Raw genomic sequence first — 10318 nt, 5'->3', positions numbered from 1 at the left:
TTTATTCACATGCTATTAAAATAAAGAAATAAGATATCTACAATTAATATATTTATTCAAAAGATATGGAAACACAATATCTACAATCAATATGTTTATTCAGAAGATATGGAAACACAATATCTACAATCAATATGTTTATTCAAAAGATATGGAAACACAATATCTACAATTAATATGTTTATTCAAAAAATTTGGAAACACAAAAAAAAAGGAAACAAAATATTTACGATTAGTATACAAAATATCTGTAATTAATATGCTTATTCAAAATATCTACCATTAATATGCTTATTCAGAATATTTAGAAACAAAATATCTACAATGAATATTCAAAAAAAATAAATAAATTAGGAAACAAAATATTCTTAATTAATTAAGGTTATTTACAAGTTATGGAAGTAAAATATCTACAATTAATCAAAGTTATTTACAAATTACAATATTCACAAAAATAAGGAGTAATTAAAAGATTTATTAAATTAGAACTTGGGATAATTTCTAATTAATTAATGGTTCGACTCTCTAATGTCCCCAGCGGAGTCGCCAAGCTGTCGCGACGTCCCGGGAGCGCGTGTGCCCCGTGGTGGCGAAATTAAAATCAATTTTATATTTTCAAGGAAAAATATGGAATGTCGGAGTCGCCACTAACCTTTTAGTGTGGTTAGAACACATGATTACTACCCCGTTAGGGGTAAAATCGGTCTACGTTACCAGAGTTAGGCTCGGGAGTTCGGTTACGCGAGGGGAAGGTACAAGCACCCCCTACGCGCCCGTTCTTACGAACGGTACCTAATTAATTTGAAATTATCCCTAAGTTAATCTAATAAGTCTTTAAATTACTCATTTTTATGAATTTATAAATACATATGAAAAATAAATAAATAACTAAATAAATATAATATATACATATATATTCCCTCAGAGCTTAAAGGTACGTGAAGCTCGAAGGCTAATACCCCCCGCAATAAAATCATAGGGATTAAAATTAATAAAATATCTAAGAAAATACGCTCCCAAATTTTGAAATTGTATATAAAATTTTTATATGAAAATACTAGTATGGGAGGTTTTACTATATATTAATAAGATAATAAGTTAAAATATTAAATTATCACAATGCATATAAAAATAGTAATGATAATAAGCATATCTGTTAAAATATTACAACTTTCAAAATAGGCAATAAAATACCATATATATATATTAAAACACTCAAGATACTATACAAGGTAATACCATCTATAAAAAAAAATGCCTTAATAAGTGAAACTAAATAATAATTATACCATAATATTATATACAATATCATACTTAATATAATAGCAAAATATATACCAAAACACTAAACTTACCATAATGATTGATACCTTATATGTAAACATGTTAAAATATTAGAATCCGAATACTAAATATCAGAAAATGTTAATATGAGTATAGATAACACATAAAGAAAACCCTAAGTAATTAAAATTAAACATGCATCAACTATGAAAACCCTAAATAGCCCTAAACATATGGATTAAGTAAATAATTACAATAACTATTCTAGCTACGTATTAAACATGCAACAATAATATTAACAATCCAACGAATAAAATGAAATTAAACTTTAAATATCTAGACAAGTTCCGACTATAAAAATTCCGCACTCAAGAAAATTAACTTATATGAATAATACAATCAAAACTTACCCTGCGTATCAAAAATTAAAATGATTATAAAAATTATAAAAACCTATGTACCTGCATACGCAAAGAAAAAAAAAAACAAAAATCAAGACATTAGATATTAGGACAAACCAAAACTAGCAAAAATAATAATAATAATAATAATAATAATAATAATAATAATAATAATAATATTAACTAAATACTACCATAAATATTATATCAACATACACACATACATAGCCTAGATATAAACATTAACTAAATATTACAGCAAATAATGTATTAATATACATATATGCACATAGCCTATATGCAAATATTTAACTAAAAGCTACAACAAGTATTATATTAATATACACACACAAAATACCACAATAGATATTATTTTAATACATACCCACATGCAAATAAGAGAAAAGAGAAAAAAAATAAAAATAAAAACTTGAGCTTTAAGACTTAAAATAAAACCAATATACGTATATATATAAACCCAATTAAATGTATATATAAAAAAATTAAGCTTTACATGTATATGTGTATATATATAGACATGTATATGTGCCTGCAAAAGTAAGCAACAATGTTAGTGTCTCAAATATTCCAAAACAAATAAAGATGTAAAATAAATAAATAAACAAGTAAATAAAAATAAAACAAAATTCATGTGTGTGCAGTGTGTGTGCTGTGTGTGTGCGTTTCTGTGTGTGCTGTGTGTGTGCGTTTCTGTGTGTGTTGTGTGTGTGTGTTGCTTTGTGTGTGTGCTGTGTGTGTGCTGTGTGTGTGTGTGCAGTGTGTGTGCTGTGTGTGTGCGTTTCTGTGTGTGCGTGCTGTGTGTGTGGCTTGCGTGCTGTGTGTGTGTGTGCAGTGAAGAGGGACAGCAGTGGGTACTTACAGAGGGGGACCAGAGATGGGAGTCGTGGCTGGAGGGGGCTAGGTTTTCCTGTGAGATGGCCGGATACAGCCGCGGCTGGGACTGGTGCTGGAGTGGTCGCCGGAGAGAGTTGCAGAGGCTGCAGGGTAGTCTGTGGTGAGGACGAGTGACAGCTGGAGTTGGAAGGAGTTGCCGCTGCTGCTGTGTAGTTCTCGAATGGTTGCAGTGGCAGCAGTTGCAGACACGGCGACAGTGATGGGGCTGTGAGTGGCCGGAGGGAAGCTGGCCTGGGCTGTTGTGGTTTTGGCCGTGAGGTAGCCTCTTGGCTGTATTTTCGGGACGTGAGGGTGAGTTGCGAAGAGGATGGATGGCCGGGGGTTGGGTGTGCGAGAGAGAGAGAACAAAGGTTAGGTTTTTTTTTTTTGTTTTGGTTCCTGCTGCGTGCTGTGCGCAGCCTCCGTGTCCTCCCCCCTTGGCTGTCTTGGCCTCCCCTCTTATAAAAATTTTTTTGAAAACCCTAAAAACATTTCCTTTTTGGATTTTATTTTTCTTTTTCTCCTTTTTTTTTTATTCTTATGGTAATAATGAAAATGGAAATAATAATAATAAAAATAATCATAATAATATAAATATCAATAAGGTAATAATAATAATAATACTACTAAATAGTAAATAGTAATAAATAATTATAGTAAAAATAAAAATAATAAAGATAAAATAATTATAATGATAATAATAAATAAATAATAGTGATAATAATAAATTACTTATAATAATGTTGGAAAATAAATAATAATAATAATAATACTAATAAATAATAATAATAATAATAATATATCACAAACAATTAAATAAATAAAAAAATAATTATAGTAAAGTAAAAAGAAAATAAGGATAGTAAAAGTACTAGTAATAATAATAAAAATGAAAAATAATAATAATAATGATAATAAAAATACAAGCAAAATAATAGTAAAGTACTAATAATATAGGAAAATAATAATAATAATAATAATAATAATAATAATAATAATAATAATAATAATAATAAGAGGGGACCCCTTCTTCTATTTGGCTAGGGCAAAAATAGGGTGTCTACAGTGGGTTTGATGACCGGAGCCAAAAATTTCCTCTAATGGCTTGCTACGAATGTGATAATCAGAGCCAAGGTGGGTTCGACCCAAGCCAAAATTTTGCTCAAACGGCTTGCTATGCATGTGATAATCCGAACCAAGACGAGTTCGATGACCCGCTCAAATGGCTTGCCACGGATGTGATAATCCGAACCAAGGCAGGTTCGATGACCCGAGCCAAGGTTTTCCTCGAATGGCTTGCTACAGATGTGATAATCAGAACCAAGGTGGGTTCAATGAATCGAGCCAAAAATTTCTCAAATGGCTAGCTACAGATGTGATAATCTGAGCCAAGGCGGGTTCGACGACACGAGCCAAGAATTTTGGGTATTTAGGTAGGATTTTTTCTATTTGAAAAATGATTACTTTGAGTTTCTTTGGAAAATGAACCTTTGGGTTTGAAACATAGTTGACACGCTGGAGATGATCAATCGGGAAAAAAATCTCGAGAGTCTTTTGGAAAATGTTCTCAAGTGTAGAACTTAGAGTTACTCCATCAGGGATGATCAATCGGGAAAGAAATCTCGAGATTTTTTTTTTCTTTTGGCTGTTTTTAGATTTCCCGATTTAAAGCTCAAAAACCAATGCCTCAATTTGTTCTTAGGGTCAGCTACCTTAGTTTTTTATCAAGACAGGGAATGGTTCAGTCAAAGATGGCCAAGGATTATTCAAAAGCCTATTTCACAAGATGAGTCTGAATGAATGCTTTTCGTGGCCATGTGTATGCATGTTACTAAATTGTGATGCTAGAATGCAGGGACATGTTGCTATATGAACATGATGATGCATGTTACATGACTTGTATTCATGCTGCTACTTATAATGTGAATGTCTTTTCTTAAATGCATGAGGATGCATGACCTTCCTTTCTCCAATGTGACTGCAATCAAGCACCCAACTCTTGATTTCGGTCATGCTTTTGTTTTCCAATTTGACATGAAGGTATCCAACTCAGCGCAAATGAGACCCAACATGAAGTCTGCCCTTGTTAAATTAATTTGTCACTGGTATTGGCCTCATTTTAGATCCCAATAGGTGCTTGAAGTCTACCAGAGTGTTTTTTCGTATTTTTGGTTGGTTGCATGGACAAGTCCATATTAAAATCTCCTAAGAGATCTAAGCCCTACATATGCCAAGAATAGCTAAAAGAAAACTCAAGTCAATAAGGGCAAGGTCATCAAATTTACATAGTAAAAGGTGACTATTCAACACAATAATTTATTAAAAGAAACATCAATTGCAATTCGATTAAGAGTCTATCTATGGTGTCATAGTTCATAGGTATTCTCCATATATCCAAAAATTTTTACTTGGTAATTAGGGTAAGAATATTTAATGCCTAGGTTCATTCTAAGTCAGGTTAGGTAATCTTTCGTGCAATGTTATTTTAAACTCAATTTAGACATTGAATGGATTAGTAGATAGATAGGATCATGAAGTCAATGACTGAAAATGATGGTTGGACTAGTAAGTCAACAATAATCTAATTACAAATGTTATAATATTTTTAATTTATTTTAAAAATAAAAATATATAAATAGAAATGAAACTATATATACATTGTAATATCAGCATAAATTAAAAGTCATATATTGCTTTGTTTTTTAATTATCAGCATAACAAAAATAATGCAAACTGCAAATCCATCCATGTGTATCTTACTCAGTTGAGTCACGCAAGTTCACCAAAACTTGTTAGATTAGACTAATTTTCGCCTTGAAGGATTGTATCCTTCATTTGACACGAAACTCAATCTAATTTTGGGTTCAAGACACTAGATTTTTAGTTTAACTAGATCAAATTTAGTAATGTTCTTTTTTTTATTAATGGAGTACTTCATAACCGTGTACTCAAGTATATTACATTTTGTTGTGCAAATAAGGGTTTCTTCCAACAATGCACAGCGGAATATGTAATATTGTTGTATAGGATCAAACATACACTTGCAACAATCTAAATGATGAAAATAGAATTCCACAACCAAAACAATATAAAGAGAGTAAAGATAAGAGCAACGATACCAGGAATTACATGATTCAGCAAAGCCTACATGCACGGGAGCAATTGATAAGAGATTCACTATGAAAATCAATGATATGCACTCAATGATCTTCTCTCCTTCTCTTACCTCTATCTTACTCTCTTACTTATCAAAATATGCCCAAAAGAGCATATATAACATGCCCTCGGAGGCTTCCTTCCGAATTCCCAACCATCACACTGTTTACATTCAAAATTCAAATATTTTCTCGTAGCCCAGGCACACACGTCGACAAGAATAGGGGATTTGTGAACAAATCCAAGAAGCCCACTCGTCGACTAGTCTATCATCTCGTCAACGAGTCTTCTGCTCTGAGATTTTCTAGCTCTCGGTATCTACTCGTTGATGAGTCTTTTGCTACTCTGCACCAACATATGTTTTTCCTCCCTTTTGTTTATAAGCCCCCATGAAGTATAAGAGCCACACCATAAACAACAATCTCCACCTTGGAGAATATACGCCCCTTAGGAGAACCTGAAAAACATATCTGACTGCTCCACCTTGAACTTAGAACGCTCGGTTGGGACCGTCTCCCTTCTAGCACTCAGAGACATGTACCAAGTTCGAGCAACACTGCTTGAACTTGCTGATGGCAGCTTCAACTTCCACCATCAACCCCGATACAGTTGTAGATGCAATACCCGAAGATTTCGTAGAACCCCCTTGAGACAGCAAACGAAATCTCCCTACGGTTCCATCCATAAAGCTACCCTAAGATAACAACAACCTCCTTGTAGCCTTGTCCACAAAACCACCTTGAGATAATACCAATCTCCCTATAGTTTTGTCCATGTGAATGAGCGAACCAAGACCCATCTTGGTTGTACCCAACACATTCATGTCAAGACCTTTCGACAGAGTATCCAACTGATTAGCCTCGTTCAAAGCCTTTCCATCCAAGAACATGTTATTCACACTCACTCCACGACATCCTATCACCCTCTTCCAAACTGGAAGCTTCACCAACTCACACATCTAGTACATATGCAATACCTACCTTTCTTATACCCCAGAAAGTGTACTATCCGAACATAACACCAAGCCTAGATCCTCCATCACTAGAATATTGCACCAGTGGACATCCACTCACAACCAAGTAGTCTATCGCAAAACCTATCCATAATTCACCTACAACTTCCCATCTATCGACACTTTTGGCGATCGATCACACGAGAAACACGCCATACTCACTCACTTCATCAAGAAGCATCCTGCAAGCCCTGCATATAACCTACCCTACTCACAAACTTCTTGAACAAAACTAGCGTACTCAGCCTCAATGTTTGACTTAAGAATCTCTCTCCCGATCTAATTCTCCACCTCAGCCACTGCATGAAGTACACCAATATCCTTTGTGAAAAACTCATGAAATACATATGTCTATCCCCTGATGCTATCATCATTGGTTCTCAAATAACTGAATACATGTAGTCATCCATATGCTTTAACCGCATATTCCACAGGATACCGAACTCAGATTCAATAGTTGCAATTCCACCTACAATTGTAACACCCTGCAATGCATATATATTTCTCTCTACTTTTTCCCTTTTCATCACTATCAAGTTACCTTCAAGCACTTTCATTTCTCCACATCCAAACTCGTAACAATATCCATTACGGTCTAAAGTTTCCAATGAAATATATTCTTCCTTGGACCTGATTTGAGCTTTACATCACATATGGTTCTTACAACACCATTATACATTTTGATTTTGACATTTCCAATAACAAACAATTTGCATGAAATATAATTGTCCATCAAAATACAACCAGTATAAACTGACCTGTAGATGTCAAACCATTTTCTAGGATAAAAGCATCTGATATCTAAGATCCAAGAACCACCTGTGAGGCACTCCGAACCCGATGAAACACGTAGTGTATCTCTAACATTACATTCTGAGTCTTCCTCCACTACACTTGCACATTTTGACGAACCCTTAGACATATATCGGCATTCCCATTTTCACCAAAATAATGCTGGAGAATTCTCATCCATGACGTGATACAACACATCCTTAGTCAAATAAAGACGAAGGATTGCTCCCAATTCATTCGAAGTCATTGCATCCATGCTATCCGATTGAAATTATGTATGAACCTTTCACCATGCCTTGCTGCACCGCGAGATCCTTCAATTCAAAGGCCATACAACACACACTATAATACCAATTGTTGTGAAAATAAAGGCACCTTCCAACAATGCACATCGGAATATGTAATATTGTTGTAAAGGATCAAACACACACTTGCAAAAATCTAAATGATGAAAATATAATAATTCCACAATTATAGCAATATAAATAGAGTAAAGATAAGAGCAACGACACTACGAATTATGTGATTTAGCAAAGCCTACATCCACGGGAGCAATCGGTAAGAGATTCACTATGAAAATAAAAGATACACACTCAATGATCTTCTCTCCTTCTCTAACCCCTCTCTTACTCTCTTACTTATCAAATTATGCCCAGAAGAGCATATATAACAAGCCCTCAGAGGCTTCCCTCCGAATCCCCAACTGTCACACCGTTTACATTCAAAATTCAAATATTTTCTCGTAGCTCAGGCGCACTTGTTGATGAGAACAGGGGATTCATCAATGAGTCTAAGAAACCCGCTCATCAACTATTCTATCGTCTCGTCAATAAGTCTTCTACTCTGAGATTTTCTGGTTCTCGGTATCTACTCATCGACGAGCACAGGGCACTCATCGACGAGTCTTCTACTACTCTGCCCCAACATATGTTTTTCCCCCCTTTTGTTTATAAGCCCCCACAAAGTATAAGAACTACACCATAAACAACACATTTACTATAAGTCCTTTTATTATCACAAGATTCAGATTAAATCATCAGATAGACATCTTTGGGCCTCATGAGCGGCACTCATTAGACAAGCCAATACTTTGCAGAGCAGTACTCAATTCTTATTGCTTCATGAGTGGTGCTTATTAAATAGGTTTGTACTTTGTCGAGCAATGCCCATTTTTTTATTACCTCATTAGTGGTCCTCATCAGATGGACCATTTTTTTTCCAAGTAGTGTCTACCTCTTGTTGCCTCATGTGCAATACTCATTAGATAGGCATTTTTGGGTCTAGTTAACGATGTTCATCAAATGAGCCAGTTTTTTGTTAAGTAGTGCATGTCCCATGTTGCATAATGATCATTGCTCATCAAATTAGAATTTTGGGTTTCATGAGTCATGCTAATCAGATGGACCAATTTTTTTTTTAGCACTGTTTGTCTCTTCTTGCCTCATGAGTGATACTCATCAAATGGGCATTTTTGGGCTTCATAAGCGATGCTCATCAAATTGCTAATTTTTTGTTGAATAGTGTTTATTTTTTGGATAGATTTCCCCAGCATGATTCACATCCCACAAAGTATCGTGGTCTATTCCACCTGTTTTTTCTCCTATAAATAATCCTTCTCCCCTTCTTTTATTCTCCATACTTGGAAGGGAAGTCTTTATTAGAGATATGTTTCCTTACTCCTCCCTCAACAATTTCATAAGCGTCTTTAGTATGTTTTCTCTTTAAATTTGATTTGCATTTTTTTTTTCATGGTGATAACCTCCTCTAGGTTGATACATTTCTAAGCTTGTGCCATTAGCTTTCCCATATCAACTGGGCTTTCTGACCTATGGAATTCAAGAAGTCACAAGGTTACAAAGTCATTTTCAAGATGACTATTATCACTCCATGGTCTAGGTTTATGATCTTTAGAGTTCCATTGACAAAACGGCACATGAACTCTTTCATCATTTCTTCATCCCCATGAACAAGACTCATAAGATAGGTTAAAGTCTTCATCATTTTTTGGTTGCTGATGAAATGTCCCACAAACTGCTACTCTATCTCAAAGAAAGACCCAACCAAGTCGAGCTTCAATGTCCAGTACCATGCTTTAACATTCATCTTTAGAATAATTGAAAATGTTTGGCACATAATAACATTAGGTACACCTTGTAATTGCATTAATATTTTGAATGAGTTTAGATGGTCTAAGGGATTGATGACTCATCATATCCTTCTGTGTTGGGTATCTTGAATTTACTAGGCAAAGGGATCTCCATTATTTCCTTAGTAAATAATGTATTTGTAGCAATATTATCTTCATTATAAAACTCAAGGGAAGATGACGAGCATAAAAGAAGCAGCTAAATAATTTTATTTAAAAAAAAAAAAAAAAAGCAGAAAAAGCATTAATTATAGAACTTACATGCACTATTTAATTTCTCTATCTGATTGAAACATGAAAGCCTCTATGATATATACACGTGACACACAACAATAAGTTTGTTGTCGTATGAGCTGGAGGTCACGGGTTCGAGTAATGGAAACAACCTCGTGTAAAAATGCAAGATAAGGCTGCGTGCTATAGACCTATTATGGTATACCCCTTCCTCAGAGCCCGCATACGCGGGAACTTTATGCACTAGGCTGCCCTTTATTTTATTTTTTTACACACACACACACACATAGATATATATAATCAATTATGCAATTAGTTCAGGTGGTAGTGCGGGCTGTGGGAGTGTCTCTCACGAGATCAGGTGTTCAAACCCTTTCGGGTTCGTTTTCGTCCCTGGAT

Source organism: Malania oleifera, chromosome 2, assembly GCF_029873635.1.
Source record: "Malania oleifera isolate guangnan ecotype guangnan chromosome 2, ASM2987363v1, whole genome shotgun sequence".
NCBI lineage: Eukaryota > Viridiplantae > Streptophyta > Magnoliopsida > Santalales > Ximeniaceae > Malania > Malania oleifera.
Note: the sequence above shows the minus strand (reverse complement) of the source record.